A 15,437-nucleotide genomic window follows, 5' to 3' on the forward strand; every position below is an offset into this window, starting at 1 on the left:
AAGAGCAAAAGAGGTTCAGTATAGGGAAACTGATGAAACCAGTGTCAGCCTGGTGCATGAAAGGACCACCAGGGGAATGCAGTAGTAGGTGCCAATGCTTAAGGAGGTTGGCCATCCACCACAGATGCATGTCTAACTATTAGAAAGTGCATGGTCTAGACTCATTTATAAATATATATAGTAAATACTGATAGTGGATGATTGAAATGTACCAGATTGATAACAGCAATGTACTGTATTGAGTACATCATAGTCCCCGGAATTCAGTACAATGTAACTTATGTATAATAATTAAGCATGTGATGGTGATCCTATCTATATATACCACATTATTGCACTGTACATGTGATTTAGGGGTTTTCAGTACTGACCGGTCAGTGTTTAAATCTTAATAAGATCAGCATTAGGCCTAATTAAGGCAAAATATGTGACATTGTAAAAAAGATTCAACTACCTAAGCATCTACTACTGGGATGACTTAATTGTAGGGTGAATGCATGCATGCAGAGCTACAATGTCAATTACAATCAATGTCAGGAAATGTACTCATTACATTAAAATCTACAGCAAACAAGTGGTTAGGACTGGGTTGTGTAGTGATCACCTACTGTACTTTGATTGGCAGGAGGGCAAATCATGTTGTACAGTAGTTTATATAGAAGTGAACCAAGCACCCATGTTCATCAGTGGTCTAGATCAACCAAGTACTGTAACAGACTCTATAATACAATAACAGTGCATAATTTGAGTGCACAGTCTTAAACCTGACCCCTAGAGGAGAGAATGGGCCCTGAGATAGTAGGGCCCACTGGGAAATGCCTCTGTACCTCAGTGGAGCAGTCCGACCCTACATGCCACAACCCATCCCTGTTAGCCCATGGTTCCATATAGCTATTGTAATACCCCACTATGTGAGGCATTATGTCAGACACTGTGCATCACTCTACAGAGCATGTGGATGCCATTACACAGACAGACAATTTCCAGCAGCCTCTGCAACTGCTGAAGAGGTCAGGAGCTAGTCACATGACCAGTGTCAGGTGGTCAGGCCAGGGACAGTTGGATGTATGTGTCAGTTGGGGAAACTCCTGTAGGTGTCAGTTGGGGAAACTGGCTGGGAGGTTGGAGCTGCGCTGGCTGAGCACTGTCAGCTGTGGCTAATGGAGACAGCTGCTTCTGGACAGTGTCAGTGAGAGAGTAAGGGCCGGTGTTTGCCTACTGCAGGACACCTCTATAGTACTGCGGGAGACCTCTATTGTACTGCAGGAGACCACTATTGTGCTGCAGGAGAGCTGTGTCAGTGAGCTCTGTTGGAAGACAGCTCTGGTGCCACCACTGCAGGCTAGCCTTTCTATGACAGCTGAGGCTCTGCACTGAGGAGGGAGCACTGTATCAGACTCTGGTGGCGCTGAACTGCATCTCCTGCTGACGAGGACCAGCTAACAGCTTCTTTCACTGTGGCCAAGTTAACAAGCCCAGGTTTGCACCCTCCAAGCGACCATTACTGCAACATATTGAGCAGCTGGAACCTTGCCACGACCCCATTCATTCACCAATACATCAGCAAACCATTAACCAGACATATGTGCACCAACGCAAGGGTATCTGGCCAGAAAGCGTACATTTCTTCTGGAAAAATTATTGTGTCTTCATTACAATCTTAAATAGGAATTGTTTATGATAATGTAATGAAAAGTTACTTTGTTGTTAGTATAACATGTAAAATTGATTGCAAATAAAACTTTACTCTGAATGCGACAATTCTTGCATTTTTTTATGAACTGTATATTCTAACTCAATTTACCTTTCAGCCTACTTTGGAATTCCTGCTAAATAAACTGTCATAGCGTGTATTATATTGTATGTATTGTGTGAAGCTGACTTTTATTACCCAAACTGTCTAAAACATAATTTCTTTGAACAAAAGAAGTTCATTTGAAAGGAAGGATACAATCACTTATGTCTAGAATAATCCTCCTTACCTCTCTGGTGGAATAAGAAGATAACAGGAAGTGAAACCACATAGAGGAATTTCTTTCCCAAACAGCTAAGGGGGTCATTCAGACCCGTTCGCGAGCAAAGGACGCTCGCAAACGGGTCGATGTTGCCCCACTGCGCATGTGCACGACGGAGGGAGATCCGTCGTGCGCATGCGCGAGACCCGGATAGCGACGGGCTCTCCGTCACTCCGGGTCTCGCACCAAAGGGGGCATGCTGTAGATGTTGATTGACAGCACGCCCCCTTTGGTGGGCATGCCGGGGGCGTGACTGCCAGATGCAGGCGTTCCCATGGGAACGCCTACCGTCTGAGTCCGGCCCCACTGACATCAGTAATGATGTCAGTGGGAGTGATTTTGGCTCTGATAGAGCCAAAATCACTCCTGGGCTTGCGGAAGCGAGACCCTACCAAAGGGTCTCATCGCAAGCTCGATGGTCGCGATGGTCTTTGACCATCGCGACCATCTTTTTGGCCGCTCGCATAAGCTGTGGGTGGTCACCCACAGCTATGCGAGCGGCCAGGAGGCCGCTCCAAATTTAGCTGGGACGGCCCTGATTCAGAGCGAACGCTCTGGTCAGAGCGTTCAGCTCTGAATCAGGCCCTAAGTACACAAAAACTCAACTTAACACACCTATACACCGCCTGGCGAGGCAACACATTGGAGTCACGAAAAACCGAACCCAGAGTCCAAAGTAAGGAGGTATCCAGAATAAATAAGATGTCCTGTGAGCAGCAAACAATGGGGGATTCACCTGATGTAGGTGCCAGTGGCATGAGACAAAGGGCTACAATGATTACCCAATTCAACCCGATTACATTACCATACTATTTTGACATCCCTTGGCTACCCATCTATTCTGGGGATGCTTGTGATTTAGAACATAATACTTTAAGAGAATGTAAGAATTAAATGTGGCCTGTACTTTCAGAGCAGCAGCAAGTGGAGAACCTGATAGGACAACTGAAAGGAACAGCGCTGAGGGAAGTGACTTCATGGCTGGCAGAAGAAAGAAAAACAGTAGGTGTCATCCTGGACCGACTAGCTGCCACATTTAACACAAGAATATTGTCTAAGCTTAAAGTGGACTTTTATACAAGAAAGCAGCAGCCAGGAGAGACTCTGCGTGACGTTGCCCTCAGTCTACAGGCGGCCCTTCAGGAACTGCAGGTTTTTGATCCAACAGATGAAGTATTGATTCATCAGTTTATAGAGGGATCCCATGGTGAGATTTTGAAGGCACAGTTACACGTACTTCAGCTACAGTCCCCAAATACTTCATTCTTGAACTTCAAAGAAGCTGCCATTAAAGTGGTAGGGAGTTTCAGGTTCAGTAAATGTCTTTTCCTGAGATGCCAGGGTAGCTAGAATATAAATACTCCCCAGAGACTGTGCAGCAGGGAATCATGGGACCGCACACACTGCGAGAAGTTGTACAGGGTGCACAAGCACCTAGAACTGATCCACTCAGTGCTATAAAAGAACAAGTTGCTATGCTGACCCATGGGGTAACTGATATTTGCACAATTTCATGAAGCAACAAGCCCAGTGCCGAGAAGACACAGACTGGTATTTTCAGAGATGGCATAAAAATGCTTGTTCATGGGACTACCCACAGAGAACCAGAAGACGCCTCTTAGACCATGGCCAGCCTATATATAGGCATTGCAATAACAGTGGCCATATTGTAAATGCTTGCAATCAGTTGGAGTCTTTAAATGTAGAGATTCAGAGGTGATTAGAAGAAGGACATTGCAGAGATGTGGAACCTCATCCTGTAGTCCAGAAGAAAATTAAAGCTGTGGTAGCACCAGCTACAGGCTGTAATGCCCAAACCATCACAAGAAAAGTTTTGGGCAAAGTCAAATGGTTCCATGTGCGACATGGTTATGGGTTTACAAATCGTGATGACAACAAGAGAGATATATTTGTACATTACACAGCCATCCAGAAGAACAACCCAAGAAAATATCTTCGCAGTCTGGGAGATGGAGAGTAATCAATGGAGAGAAGGGTGCAAGGGCAGCTAATGTAACTGGTCCTGGTGGTATTCCAGTCCAAGGCAGCAAATACGCAGCAGATTGCAATCATTATTGGCGCCATCCATGTTGCAGAGGTCATCAATGTAACTATCAGCAAAACTACCGACACAGTGAAGGTGAAGAGAATCCAAAAGAAGTTGAAAGTGAGGCAAGGAGAAAGGGTCATAGTCAACAATGGCCATACCAGAAGTGGTGCTTCCCACCACACTATTCAAGGAGACCATATGGGCGCAGACAAGATTATCCTAATGTCCAAGTGCAGAGTTAATTATTGGGAAGATCAGATCACCAAAATATGGCAGAAACAAGTGGAGGGATACAACAGAATTTGCAAGAAATTGTCAGACCACAACTTTCCCAAGAGTTACCATATCTCTTGGGAAAGTAATCCCAACATGGATGACACCCATCTCTATTATGGTCCACTACAGCTAACCAAGGGTGTACGACTTACGCACAGTTGAGAGGTTGGGATTCCCCAAACAGGATCACCTAGCTGCTGTTATGCAAAAATTGAAATATGTTGTTCCCGGGAAATCTATTGTTGCAGCCAAGAAGCCCATAATATCTGTTCTAGCAAAGTTTGGAATCCCAGAGAACGAATATGCTGTTTTTTATTCATAGCCAATAGAGTATCTAAAAGGAAATAAGTTGTAATACATTCTTTATTAAGCAAATATGAGGACATTTGTTAAGTGAATATTTGAATATGGAATATTTTAAATTACCTAATGTGTGGGGACATGTATATCTCCAGTGGGGAAGTATATAATATCTGTCACGTCTGAGACTGGAGAAGAGGACGTGGTGGGCCTAAGTTGGGGAAAGAAGCGGAGACGAGGGGCCTGGATGTACGTTCTCCTCATCCACAGGTCTTGAGTGTTGGCGAGACCTGGGCAAAGGTGCGGAGTCTAACCCACAGGATGGTGTTCGCCAGTGACCCCCCCAATTGGGATATGGGCTTAGCTGCACCCCGTGAGCAGGTCGCGGTCCTTTGACCAGGTACCCAAGCCCTGCAGGGATAGAGACACTACACCCATGGCCCAGCGAGGATATGCCTGCTTAGGCGCCAAACAGTCCCTTAGAACACTGTATAGAAAACACCTTGACACGAGGATCAAATGTCAATAAGGATTTCAAGTGGGAAGCAACTCACGGTTACTTGAGACGTCACCAGAGATAGAAGGCACTCGGGTAGAGGTGGTATACATTGTAGCACGGATGTTCACTGGAGACATAAGGCACACAGGTGGGGATGGTAACACTGCTGCACGGGTATTCACCAGCGACGTATAGGCACACAGGTAAAGGTGGTAACACTGCTGCACGGGTATTCACCAGAGATGTATAGGCACACAGGTAAAGGTGGTAACACTGCTGCACGGGTATTCACCAGAGACATATAGGCACACAGGTAAAGGTGGTAACACTGCTGCTGTACGGGTGAATAGGAACCTGGACCGGGAACTCACTAAAGCACGCTAGGAGACAACCGTTGTTCAGGCAATTTCCCATAACCTGTGGAACAGTTTTATACCCAGGGGAACCCTTAGACAGGTGCACAGCATCAGCTGAAAACGGGCCTATCAGGGAGAAGGGTCCAGTCACATGGGCCGACTGTCATGGCGGCGCCCATGTCCGGATTTGTGATGCCGGACACTAGCCCTCCAGGAAACCACAGCATGCGGGGAGAATACTCAGCTTCTCCCCCGCCGTCGCGCAGGCCGACCGACCACCCAGGATGAGAGGGGAAGCCGGCGCCGATCCCCGGCTGAGCCCTGACAGTACCCCTTCCTTTAAGGGTGGGCACTGAACACCCATCAGGCTTATCTGGAAATCTCCTATGAAAACTCTGGATTAGTCGCGGAGCGTGTACATCAGAGGCTCTGATCCAGGCCCTTTCCTCGGGGCCGTAGCCCTTCCAATCGATGAGATATTGAAGGGTGTTGAATCTGTGCCGGGAATCCAAGATCTTCTCCACCTCAAATTCAGTGCCTTGTAATGTCTTGACTTGAGGCAATTTAGGGGAACAATTCTGAAAACGATTGAGGACCAGGGGTCGTAAGAGAGAAACGTGAAACGTATTTGAAATCCTCATTTGAGGAGGAAGTTCCAATTTATAAGTTACTGGACTGATTATCTTAAGGATACGATATGGACCAATAAAACGTGGAGCGAGTTTCATGGACGGGACTCTTAAGCGAATATTTTTGGAAGATAACCAGACCCTGTCCCCGACTCTCAACAGTGGTACCGCCAAATGTCTCCTGTCTGCAAATTTCTTGTAATTCCTAGAAGATTGCTTTAGAGATAGGTGAATTTTATTCCATAAAACTGAAAAGGATTGAATCTCTTGATTCACAGCCGGAACATCTATAGATGGAAGCTTCTGGAAATCTGGAACTCGTGGATGTCTACCAAAAACCGTAAAAAAAGGAGTGGATTTAGAGGAAGAATGAAATTTAAAATTATGAGAAAACTCTGCCCATGGCAGGAGGTCCACCCAATCATCCTGGGAAGATGACACAAAGAGCCTAATGAAGGTCTCTAGCTCTTGATTGACCCTTTCCGTTTGACCATTCGACTGTGGGTGGTAGGCAGAGGAAAAGTTCAGTTTGATTCCACAGGTATTACATAGGGCTCTCCAGAATTTAGCTGTAAACTGAACACCTCGATCAGAGACTATTTCCCTGGGGAGACCGTGTAATCTGAAGATGTCTCAAATAAAATTTTTTGCTAATTGAGGAGCAGAAGGAAGGCCAACGAGCGGGATAAAATGTGCCATTTTAGAAAAGCGATCTACGACCACCCATACCGTGTTATGCCCCTTGCACCGAGGTTATTCAGAAATAAAATCCATTGAGATGTGGGTCCATGGAGCAGTTGGGATAGACAAGGGATGAAGAGGACCAACCATCTGTCTACGCGGAGTTTTATGTTGGGCGCATTTGATACAGGAGCGGACAAACTCTGTGACATCCTTCTTCATGGTCGGCCACCAGTAAGATCGAAGTAAGAACTGGTAGGTCTTGGTGATTCCAGTTTTGACCTGCGAACAAGGATGCATGAGCCCAAACCAGCAATTCTTTACGTAAATTAGGAGGTACAAAAATTTTCCCAGGTGGCAAGGACACTACTCGAGTAGGAGCAAATACAATTGGGTCAAAAATGGAACGAACTTGAGAACACTCCTCCTCCTCCAAGTTAGTCATAAAGGAGCGAGATAATGCATCGGCCTTCTTGTTCAACACACCAGGATGAAACTGGAGTTTTAAATCAAGCCTAGAAAAAAAAAGTGACCATCGTGCCTGCCTGGCATTCAACCGGTGTGCAGTTTGCAGATAGATCAGATTCTTATGGTCTGTAATAATCGTGACAGGAAATTTGGCCCCTTCCAGAAGATACCGCCATTCCTCTAAGGCTAGGCGCATGGCTAGAAGTTCTTGGTCGCCTATAATATAATTCCTCTCAGCAGGGGAAAATTTACGGGAGAAAAATCCACAGGGATGCATCTTCCCATCTTCAGCAGACTGAGATAATACCACGCCTACTCCAACGGAGGATGCGTCCACCTCCACAATTAATGGTTTGTCTATTTGAGGCTGACAGAGAATGGGAGCTCGAGAAAAGGCACCTTTTAGGTTTTGAAAGGCTTGTACTGCTGGAACAGACCATTTAGAAGGATTGGCTCCTTTCCTTGTGAGAGAGGTAATGGGTGCTACCAGCGTAGAAAAGTGTGGAATAAACCTCCTATAATAGTTTGCGAATCCTAGGAAATGCTGAGTACCTTTTAAAGAAGTAGGCAGGGGCCATTCAGAGATTGCTTTTAGTTTATCAGGATCCATCTGGAGACTCCCCCCAGAGATAATATGGCCTAAAAAAGGTACTGAAGTTTGGTTAAACATACATTTGGAAAGTTTCCCAAAGAGGTGATGAGTGCGAAGGCGGAACAATACCTCCCGTACATGAAGACGATGGCTCTGTAAATCTCTGGAAAAGATTAAAATGTCATTGAGATAAATCACAACAAATTTATGAAGAATATCCCGGAAGATCTCGTTGACGTAACCTTGAAAAATAGCTGGTGCATTACAAAGACCGAAGGGCATTACGAGGTACTCAAAGTGTCCGTCTCTGGTATTGAACGCGGTCTTCCACTCATCCCCGGTTTTAATTCGAATCAGATTATACGCACCACGTAGATCCAGCTTGGTGAAAACCCGAGCCCCTTGAACCTTGTCAAAAAGTTCTGAAATTAAAGGTAGAGGGTACCGATTCTTTATGGTGATTTGATTTAATCCTCGATAGTCTATACAGGGGCGGAGTCCACCATCCTTTTTCCCTACGAAAAAGAAACCTGCCCCTGCAGGAGAAGAAGAAGGTCGAATGAATCCTTTAGCAAGGTTTTCCTTAATGTATTCTTCCATGGCCGCGGTCTCAGGCACGGACAAAGGGTAAACACGGCCACGTGGAGGACTTTTTCCGGGAAGCAAATCGATGGCACAATCCCAAGGTCAATGCGGAGGAAGTTTATCTGCGGCTTGTTCACAAAATACATCAGCAAAGTCTTGATAAGCCTCAAGCAACCCCGGCTGGGGGTAATGTTTAGAAGACTCTGGTCGAAGGGACTTCTTAGCCGGGTTGGAAACCGTCGCTTGGTTACATACTGGAACGACCTTGGTCAAACAATCTTGGAAACACTGTGAACCCCAGGATAGGATTTGCATAGCATCCCAGTCGAAGACAGGATTGTGTTTTCTCAACCAGGGCAGCCCAAATACCAGCTCATAGGAGGATTCGGGTAACACAAAAAATTCCAGCATTTCATGATGTAGGCACCCAATTTGAACAGACACAGGATGAGAGAGCGAAGAAATGGGTAGCCCCACCAGAGTTTTACCATCTAGACCAGACAGTAACAATTTATTAGGTAGGGAAACAACTGGAACACCCAAGGTGTGAATCAATTTATCTGCAATAAAATTACCAGCGGCTCCAGAATCAATTAAAGCGTGAACCTTTCTTGTCCTGGACTTATGGGAAAGCGACACTACTAAAAGACTCTCAGATAATTGGGATGGCTTGAGAATAACCCCCAACTGAATGCTCCCTACTTCAGTCAGGGTTTCGCATTTCCCGCAAGTAAAGGACAATTTTTCAGAATGTGGTTAGGTGCAGCGCAATAGATACACAATTTATTTTGGAAACATCTATTGCGCTCTGCCGGGGTGAGTTTGGTTCTGTTGACCTGCATCGGTTCCTCTTCACTAGCTAGGGTGGGTATAGGCGGACTAACAGCAGAAGAACGGACTGGTAGACGTTCACCTCTTCCCCTACTAGCCCATCTTTCCCGGTGGCGAAGGTCAATTTTGATACAGAGAGAGATAACGTCAGCGAAAGATTCTGGCAAATCTCTGGATGCAAGCTCATCCTTCATCCTCTCAGAGAGTCCATGAAGGAAGGACGCTTTAAGAGCTTCCTCGTTCCATTTTAATTCTGATGCCAGGGTCTGAAATTGGACTACATACTGCCCCACGGACCGTGTGCCCTGACGCACTCGGAGAAGGTCAGAAGATGCAGATGCAGAACGGCCTGGCTCATCAAAAATTCTCTTAAATGCGGAAACGAATTCCTCGTAGGTAGATACGATGGGGTCGGCCCATTCCCATAAAGGGGAGACCCAGTCTAACGCTGCTCCTGTTAATAATGAAATCACATATGCTACTTTTGCCCGAGACGTGGGAAAGTTCTGGGGAAGACATTCGAATTGGATTTCACATTGGTTGATGAACCTGCGGCACCGCCTGGGATCGCCATCAAACCTTTCTGGAGTGGCAAGCTGTAGTCGGGGTTTGGGAGTAGGAACCACTGGTGGAGGGACTGATGGGGAAGGTACAGGGACCGCAGGCGGGGGAGCCGGGAGAATCGAAGCCAACGTGGTTTGAATCGAAACCAGTTGCCTCGAGAGCTCCTGTAAATACTGAGCCACTTGTTGTTGCTGCGCCTCCTGGTTGTCCATCCGAGAGGTCAACTCTTGCAGTGACCCAGTACCTTGGGATCCTGCAGCCTCCATTGGGCCTGAACAAACTGTCACGTCTGAGACTGGAGAAGAGGACGTGGTGAGCCTAAGTTGGGGAAAGAAGCGGAGACGAGGGGCCTGGATGTACGTTCTCCTCATCCACAGGTCTTGAGTGTTGGCGAGACCTGGGCAAAGGTGCGGAGTCTAACCCACAGGATGGTGTTCGCCAGTGACCCCCCCAATTGGGATATGGGCTTAGCTGCACCCCGTGAGCAGGTCGCGGTCCTTTGACCAGGTACCCAAGCCGTGCAGGGATAGAGACACTACACCCGTGGCCCAGCGAGGATATGCCTGCTTAGGCGCCAAACTGTCCCTTAGAACACTGTATAGAAAACACCTTGACACGAGGATCAAATGTCAATAAGGATTTCAAGTGGGAAGCAACTCACGGTTACTTGAGACGTCACCAGAGATAGAAGGCACTCGGGTAGAGGTGGTATACGTTGTAGCACGGATGTTCACTGGAGACGTAAGGCACACAGGTGGGGATGGTAACACTGCTGCACGGGTATTCACCAGCGACGTATAGGCACACAGGTAAAGGTGGTAACACTGCTGCACGGGTATTCACCAGAGATGTATAGGCACACAGGTAAAGGTGGTAACACTGCTGCACGGGTATTCACCAGAGACGTATAGGCACACAGGTAAAGGTGGGTACACTGCTGCACGGGTATTCACCAAAGACGTAAAGGCACACAGGTAAAGGTGGTAACACTGCTGCACGGGTATTCACCAGAGATGTATAGGCACACAGGTAAAGGTGGTAACACTGCTGCTGTACGGGTGAATAGGAACCTGGACCGGGAACTCACTAAAGCACGCTAGGAGACAACCGTTGTTCAGGCAATTTCCCATAACCTGTGGAACAGTTTTATACCCAGGGGAACCCTTAGACAGGTGCACAGCATCAGCTGAAAACGGGCCTATCAGGGAGAAGGGTCCAGTCACATGGGCCGACTGTCATGGCGGCGCCCATGTCCGGATTTGTGATGCCGGACACTAGCCCTCCAGGAAGCCACAGCATGCGGGGAGAATACTCAGCTTCTCCCCCGCCGTCGCGCAGGCCGACCGACCACCCAGGATGAGAGGGGAAGCCGGCGGTGCGGTAAGCGGGCACCGATCCCCGGCTGAGCCCTGACAATATCCCGCTATGTGTGGCATTATATCAGACACTGTACAGAGCATGTGGATGCCATTACACAGACAGAAATTTTCAGCAGCCTCTGCAACTGCTGAAAAGGTCAGACGCAAGTCTGAGACTTTTCGCCGGCAATTGAATACAGGCCTATGTCTATGTCTATTATGAAGATTGAAATTGGGGATAATGAGGTGATATGGCCAGTGAAGTGGTATGGAGGGAATATAGACATGAATCTGGTGTCCTGGTTTAGTACTGAATGGGCTCTGACAAAATGATTGTATAGATCAGAGCTGACCCTAGGCATAGGCATTATAGGCAAATGCCTAGGGCATTTGGAATGCCTTATGGGCATCTGTGGCTCGGCCACTCGGGCAGAGGCCACAGAATTATCGGCGCTGCAGTCGGTGCATTGCCCTGGGGCCTGTGACAATAAAGGCAGTACTGATAATGAGTCAATCTAACTCATTATCACAGTACTTAATACTACCGTATGCGCTGCGGCCGGCCGCGTGCTGTACGTACCGCAGGGGGCGGGCAGTCCGGAGGAGGAGGGGGCCCTCCCCTACACGACCAGGCTGGCACTAGACTAGACTTCCCGGGATCCCAGCCCAGTCCTATCCCCCAAGTTCCCGCCCCCTGCTCTCTGTCTGTTCTACAAGCACCCTGCCTTTCCCTGACTGAGACTCCTCTCTCTAACCCAGAGTCCCCGCTCCCTAGTCTCTGTCTGTACTACAAGCACCCTGCCTTTTCCTGACCAAGACCCCGCCCCCTAACCCCGGGAACCCGCCTCTTCTTCTCCAGTCTAGCGGCTAGCGCTCTGTCATCACAGTTTCTCTTCTTCTTTCCTGGCTTTGGAGCCCAGCAGGGATCCTCTTTCTGGACAGGTAAGTGCCAGTATCATCTAGGGGGGTGGTATCTGTATGCAATGGGGAGGGGTGTTGGGAGTGTGTTTTAATACTGTATGTGGTGGGGTGTTGCATTAATGCAGTGTGTGTGTGTGTGGGGGGGTATTAATTTAATGTGTACTGTATGTGTGTGTGAGGGGCTCTATTTATCTTATCTTCGTGAATGCATAACTTATATATGGGTCACTGATGTTCTGTGCATTTTTATGAAGCTCACTGTGGTGCTCTCTGCATTATATGGCACTCACTGAAGCGCTGTGTATTATATGGCGCTCACTGCAACGCTCTCTGCATTATTTGGCGCCTCTGCATTAAATGGCACTCACTGCGACGCTCTCTAGATCAGTGATTCCCAACCTCAGTCCTCAAGGCACACTAACAGTCCTGGTTTTAGTGATATCCATGCGTAAGCACTGATGGTTAAATCAAAATAACTGGGGTACTAATTAAGTCAAATGTGCTCAACTATGGCTATCCGTAAAACCTGGACTGTTATTGTGCCTTGAGGACCGTGGTTGGGAACCCCTGCTCTAGATTATATGGTGCTCACTGCGGCGCTCTCTGCATTATATGACACCTCTGCATTATATGGCTCTCACTGTATCGCACTCTCCATTATAGGGCGATAATGCCTCTCACTGTAACGCACTCTCCATTATAGGGCGCTACTGCTACCCTATGTGCTGTGAGGCCACGCCCCTTCTCCATGCGTCCACACCTATTTTTTGACTGCGCATCTAGGGTATGTGCACTATTCACTAGTTCCGCCACTGGGCTGTGGCAAGTAAAATGGCCATGGGAGGGCATGCTATGGATGCCCAACCACAGCTACTCCTCACCCCTCACAGCTCCACCTCCATCAACTGCCCAGCGCCAACCAAGTGCAGCAGGGACGGTCCAGAAGCTGGAAAACAAGCAGGGGTGCTGCGACTGCCTCCCTGGTCCTGAAGAGAGTGAGTCTAAGGGCCCAATTTATTTATGAAGCTAAACACCAGCAACATTTTCCTTTAGTATCGCAGTGATACAAATGAAAATGCCACTGGTACAGTATTTATCTATACTTACCCCTCTGGCAAACTCCAGCAAAGTCCTCCTCGTGGGCGAGGTCCTCCGCTCAGCTGCTGGCAGCCTAATGGTACCAGTGACAGGCTTCTGTGTAATGCGCATGCGGTGCATGGTACTTAACCTGACGGGGACCCGGCAGTGCAATGCGGACAGCATCACTCTCGCCATCTAAAGATGGCGAAAGCGATGCTGTGACAAACAGCTGTAAGCTTAGATTACCGCTATCTTACAGAAAGGATGATATAAGCCTTTTAGCGAGGACATCGTTGATAAATGGGGCTCTATAATAAGTCAGCTGAGCTCTCAGCTGTTAGAGGGGTGCTGCTGGATGACTGAGTGGTGCTGACTGTGCTGGGAAAGGAGTGCATAGAGGCCAGCCTGGCCAGGGGTGCTGACTGTGCTGGATGACTGACAGGTGCTGTGCCAGGAAAGGGGTGCATAATTAATGAGGCCAGGGGTGCTGTGCTGAATGAGGGAAGCTGACTGTCCTGGAAAAGGGGAGCATAATGTGGCCAAGAGTACTGTGCTGGGAGAGGGGTGCTGGATGAGGCCAAGGGTGCTATGTTGGGAAAGGGGTACTGGATGAGGCCAGGGGTGCTGTGCTGAGAGGGGAGAGGGTTGCTGTTCTGTGAGGCTGGCAGTGAAGGGGGCAGTATGTGGTGCTGTGAGGTGGGTAGTAACTGGATCAGTGTAAGTGCTGTGTGTGTACATACATGTAGTTATATATCTATCGAGAGAGAGAGAAAGATGTAATAGATATCTTAAAATGGAGGCAAATTAATCACAATTATTTGTCCTCTGCCAGACTCCTAAAGGAAGAAAGAAGAAGAAGAAAGAAAAGGGAAGAACACCTAACAGGTAAGTGAAAATTGGGTATAATGTTTGAAGAGGTGGGGGAGAGTGTCTGAAGAGTGCAGTCTGGTGGGATTATCTGCTAGGAGGCACCTGCCAATGTCTTGCCTAGGGCATCACATTGGTTAGGGCTGGCCCTGGTATAGATGGACTATCTTTGCTATGATATTTATATAGTGCTCATTCTAAAGTGCTTACAGTATATAGAAACAAACGAACACCCTTTTATGGCAGCAGTCTCAAATCCAATTGCAGGACATGTCAATAGTAACATAAGCAGTCCTGTTCAAAGATTTTCATAGGGCTCTTTTAACCATATTCAACCTATCCATTTACTAGGGTGTTGTAAAATGACTGACACATGATGCACTACAGTATGTGAACTGATAGGCAGCATTCTTTGTGAATATTGGTTTAGCCTGTAATATTGTATCCTCTACTGTGAGCAGAAGATGGCTACTGTACGATATGTAACAATGCGCTTAATACATTTACGAGACAAACACACATTTTTTAAAAAACTATTAAAGAAGTTTACGTAATACAAAAAGCCAGGACAATGTTTCAGGGTAAAAGGAAGGCTGGTATGAGGATCCAAGAGAGGAACAGCTTTTTATATAGATCTACTGACATATCCTTCACTGGTTAGGAGTTCTAGTCCAGTTTTGAGGAGGGTATCCACTACCCGACAGTGAAAAGACTGAACGATAACGATATCGTTATCGTTCAGTCATTCACTACACTGCAGGGTGCCCACACTGAACTATATGTCGTTCAGTGCAGGCACAATCAATCATCTGCAAACATGCTTAACCTGACGATATCATAAGGTTGACCAGCATGTTTGAACGATGATAGATGTCTAAAAGATGTCTAATGGTGCGTACACACTGGGCGATAAAGTGGACGACTGAACGATAACGATATCGTTATCGTTCAGTCGTCCACTTTATCGTCCATTTTTAACATCAAAAAGATGAACGATGATGACGACGCGCGTTCCCGCGGGTCGTTCGTCATCATCGTTCATCGGGCTGACATGCAGGCCAACCTGACGATCTCGTCAGGTTGCTGCATGTCAGGGAATGGGGGAGAGAGCCCGGCGCTGAATGATATCGTTAATGATATTGTTCAGCGGCTGTGCTCAATGTCATGAACGACATTGAGCACAGACTGCCAGGGACAACACTACACGATATCGCTCAGGGAGCATATCGTGTAGTGTGTACCCACCATTAAAGACCAAATTTTCAAACGATTTTCAAATGATGTTCAAATGATGTTCAAACGATTATCGAACGATTTTATCGTTATCGTTCAATCGTTCAACTTTATCGTCTAGTGGATACCCCC

The 15,437-nt window shown here is 47.2% G+C and overlaps 1 pseudogene; it reads left to right on the top strand.

The window, feature by feature from the left end:
- Window positions 1–2,738: 2,738 nt before the first annotated feature.
- Window positions 2,739–4,503, top strand: LOC148477551 (uncharacterized; annotated as a pseudogene).
- The last annotated feature ends 10,934 nt before the right edge of the window (window positions 4,504–15,437 follow it).

The sequence above is a fragment of the Taudactylus pleione genome, unplaced genomic scaffold (genome assembly GCF_031769625.1).
Source record: "Taudactylus pleione unplaced genomic scaffold, aTauple2 ptg000707l, whole genome shotgun sequence".
In the NCBI taxonomy this organism is placed as follows: Eukaryota; Metazoa; Chordata; class Amphibia; order Anura; family Myobatrachidae; genus Taudactylus; species Taudactylus pleione.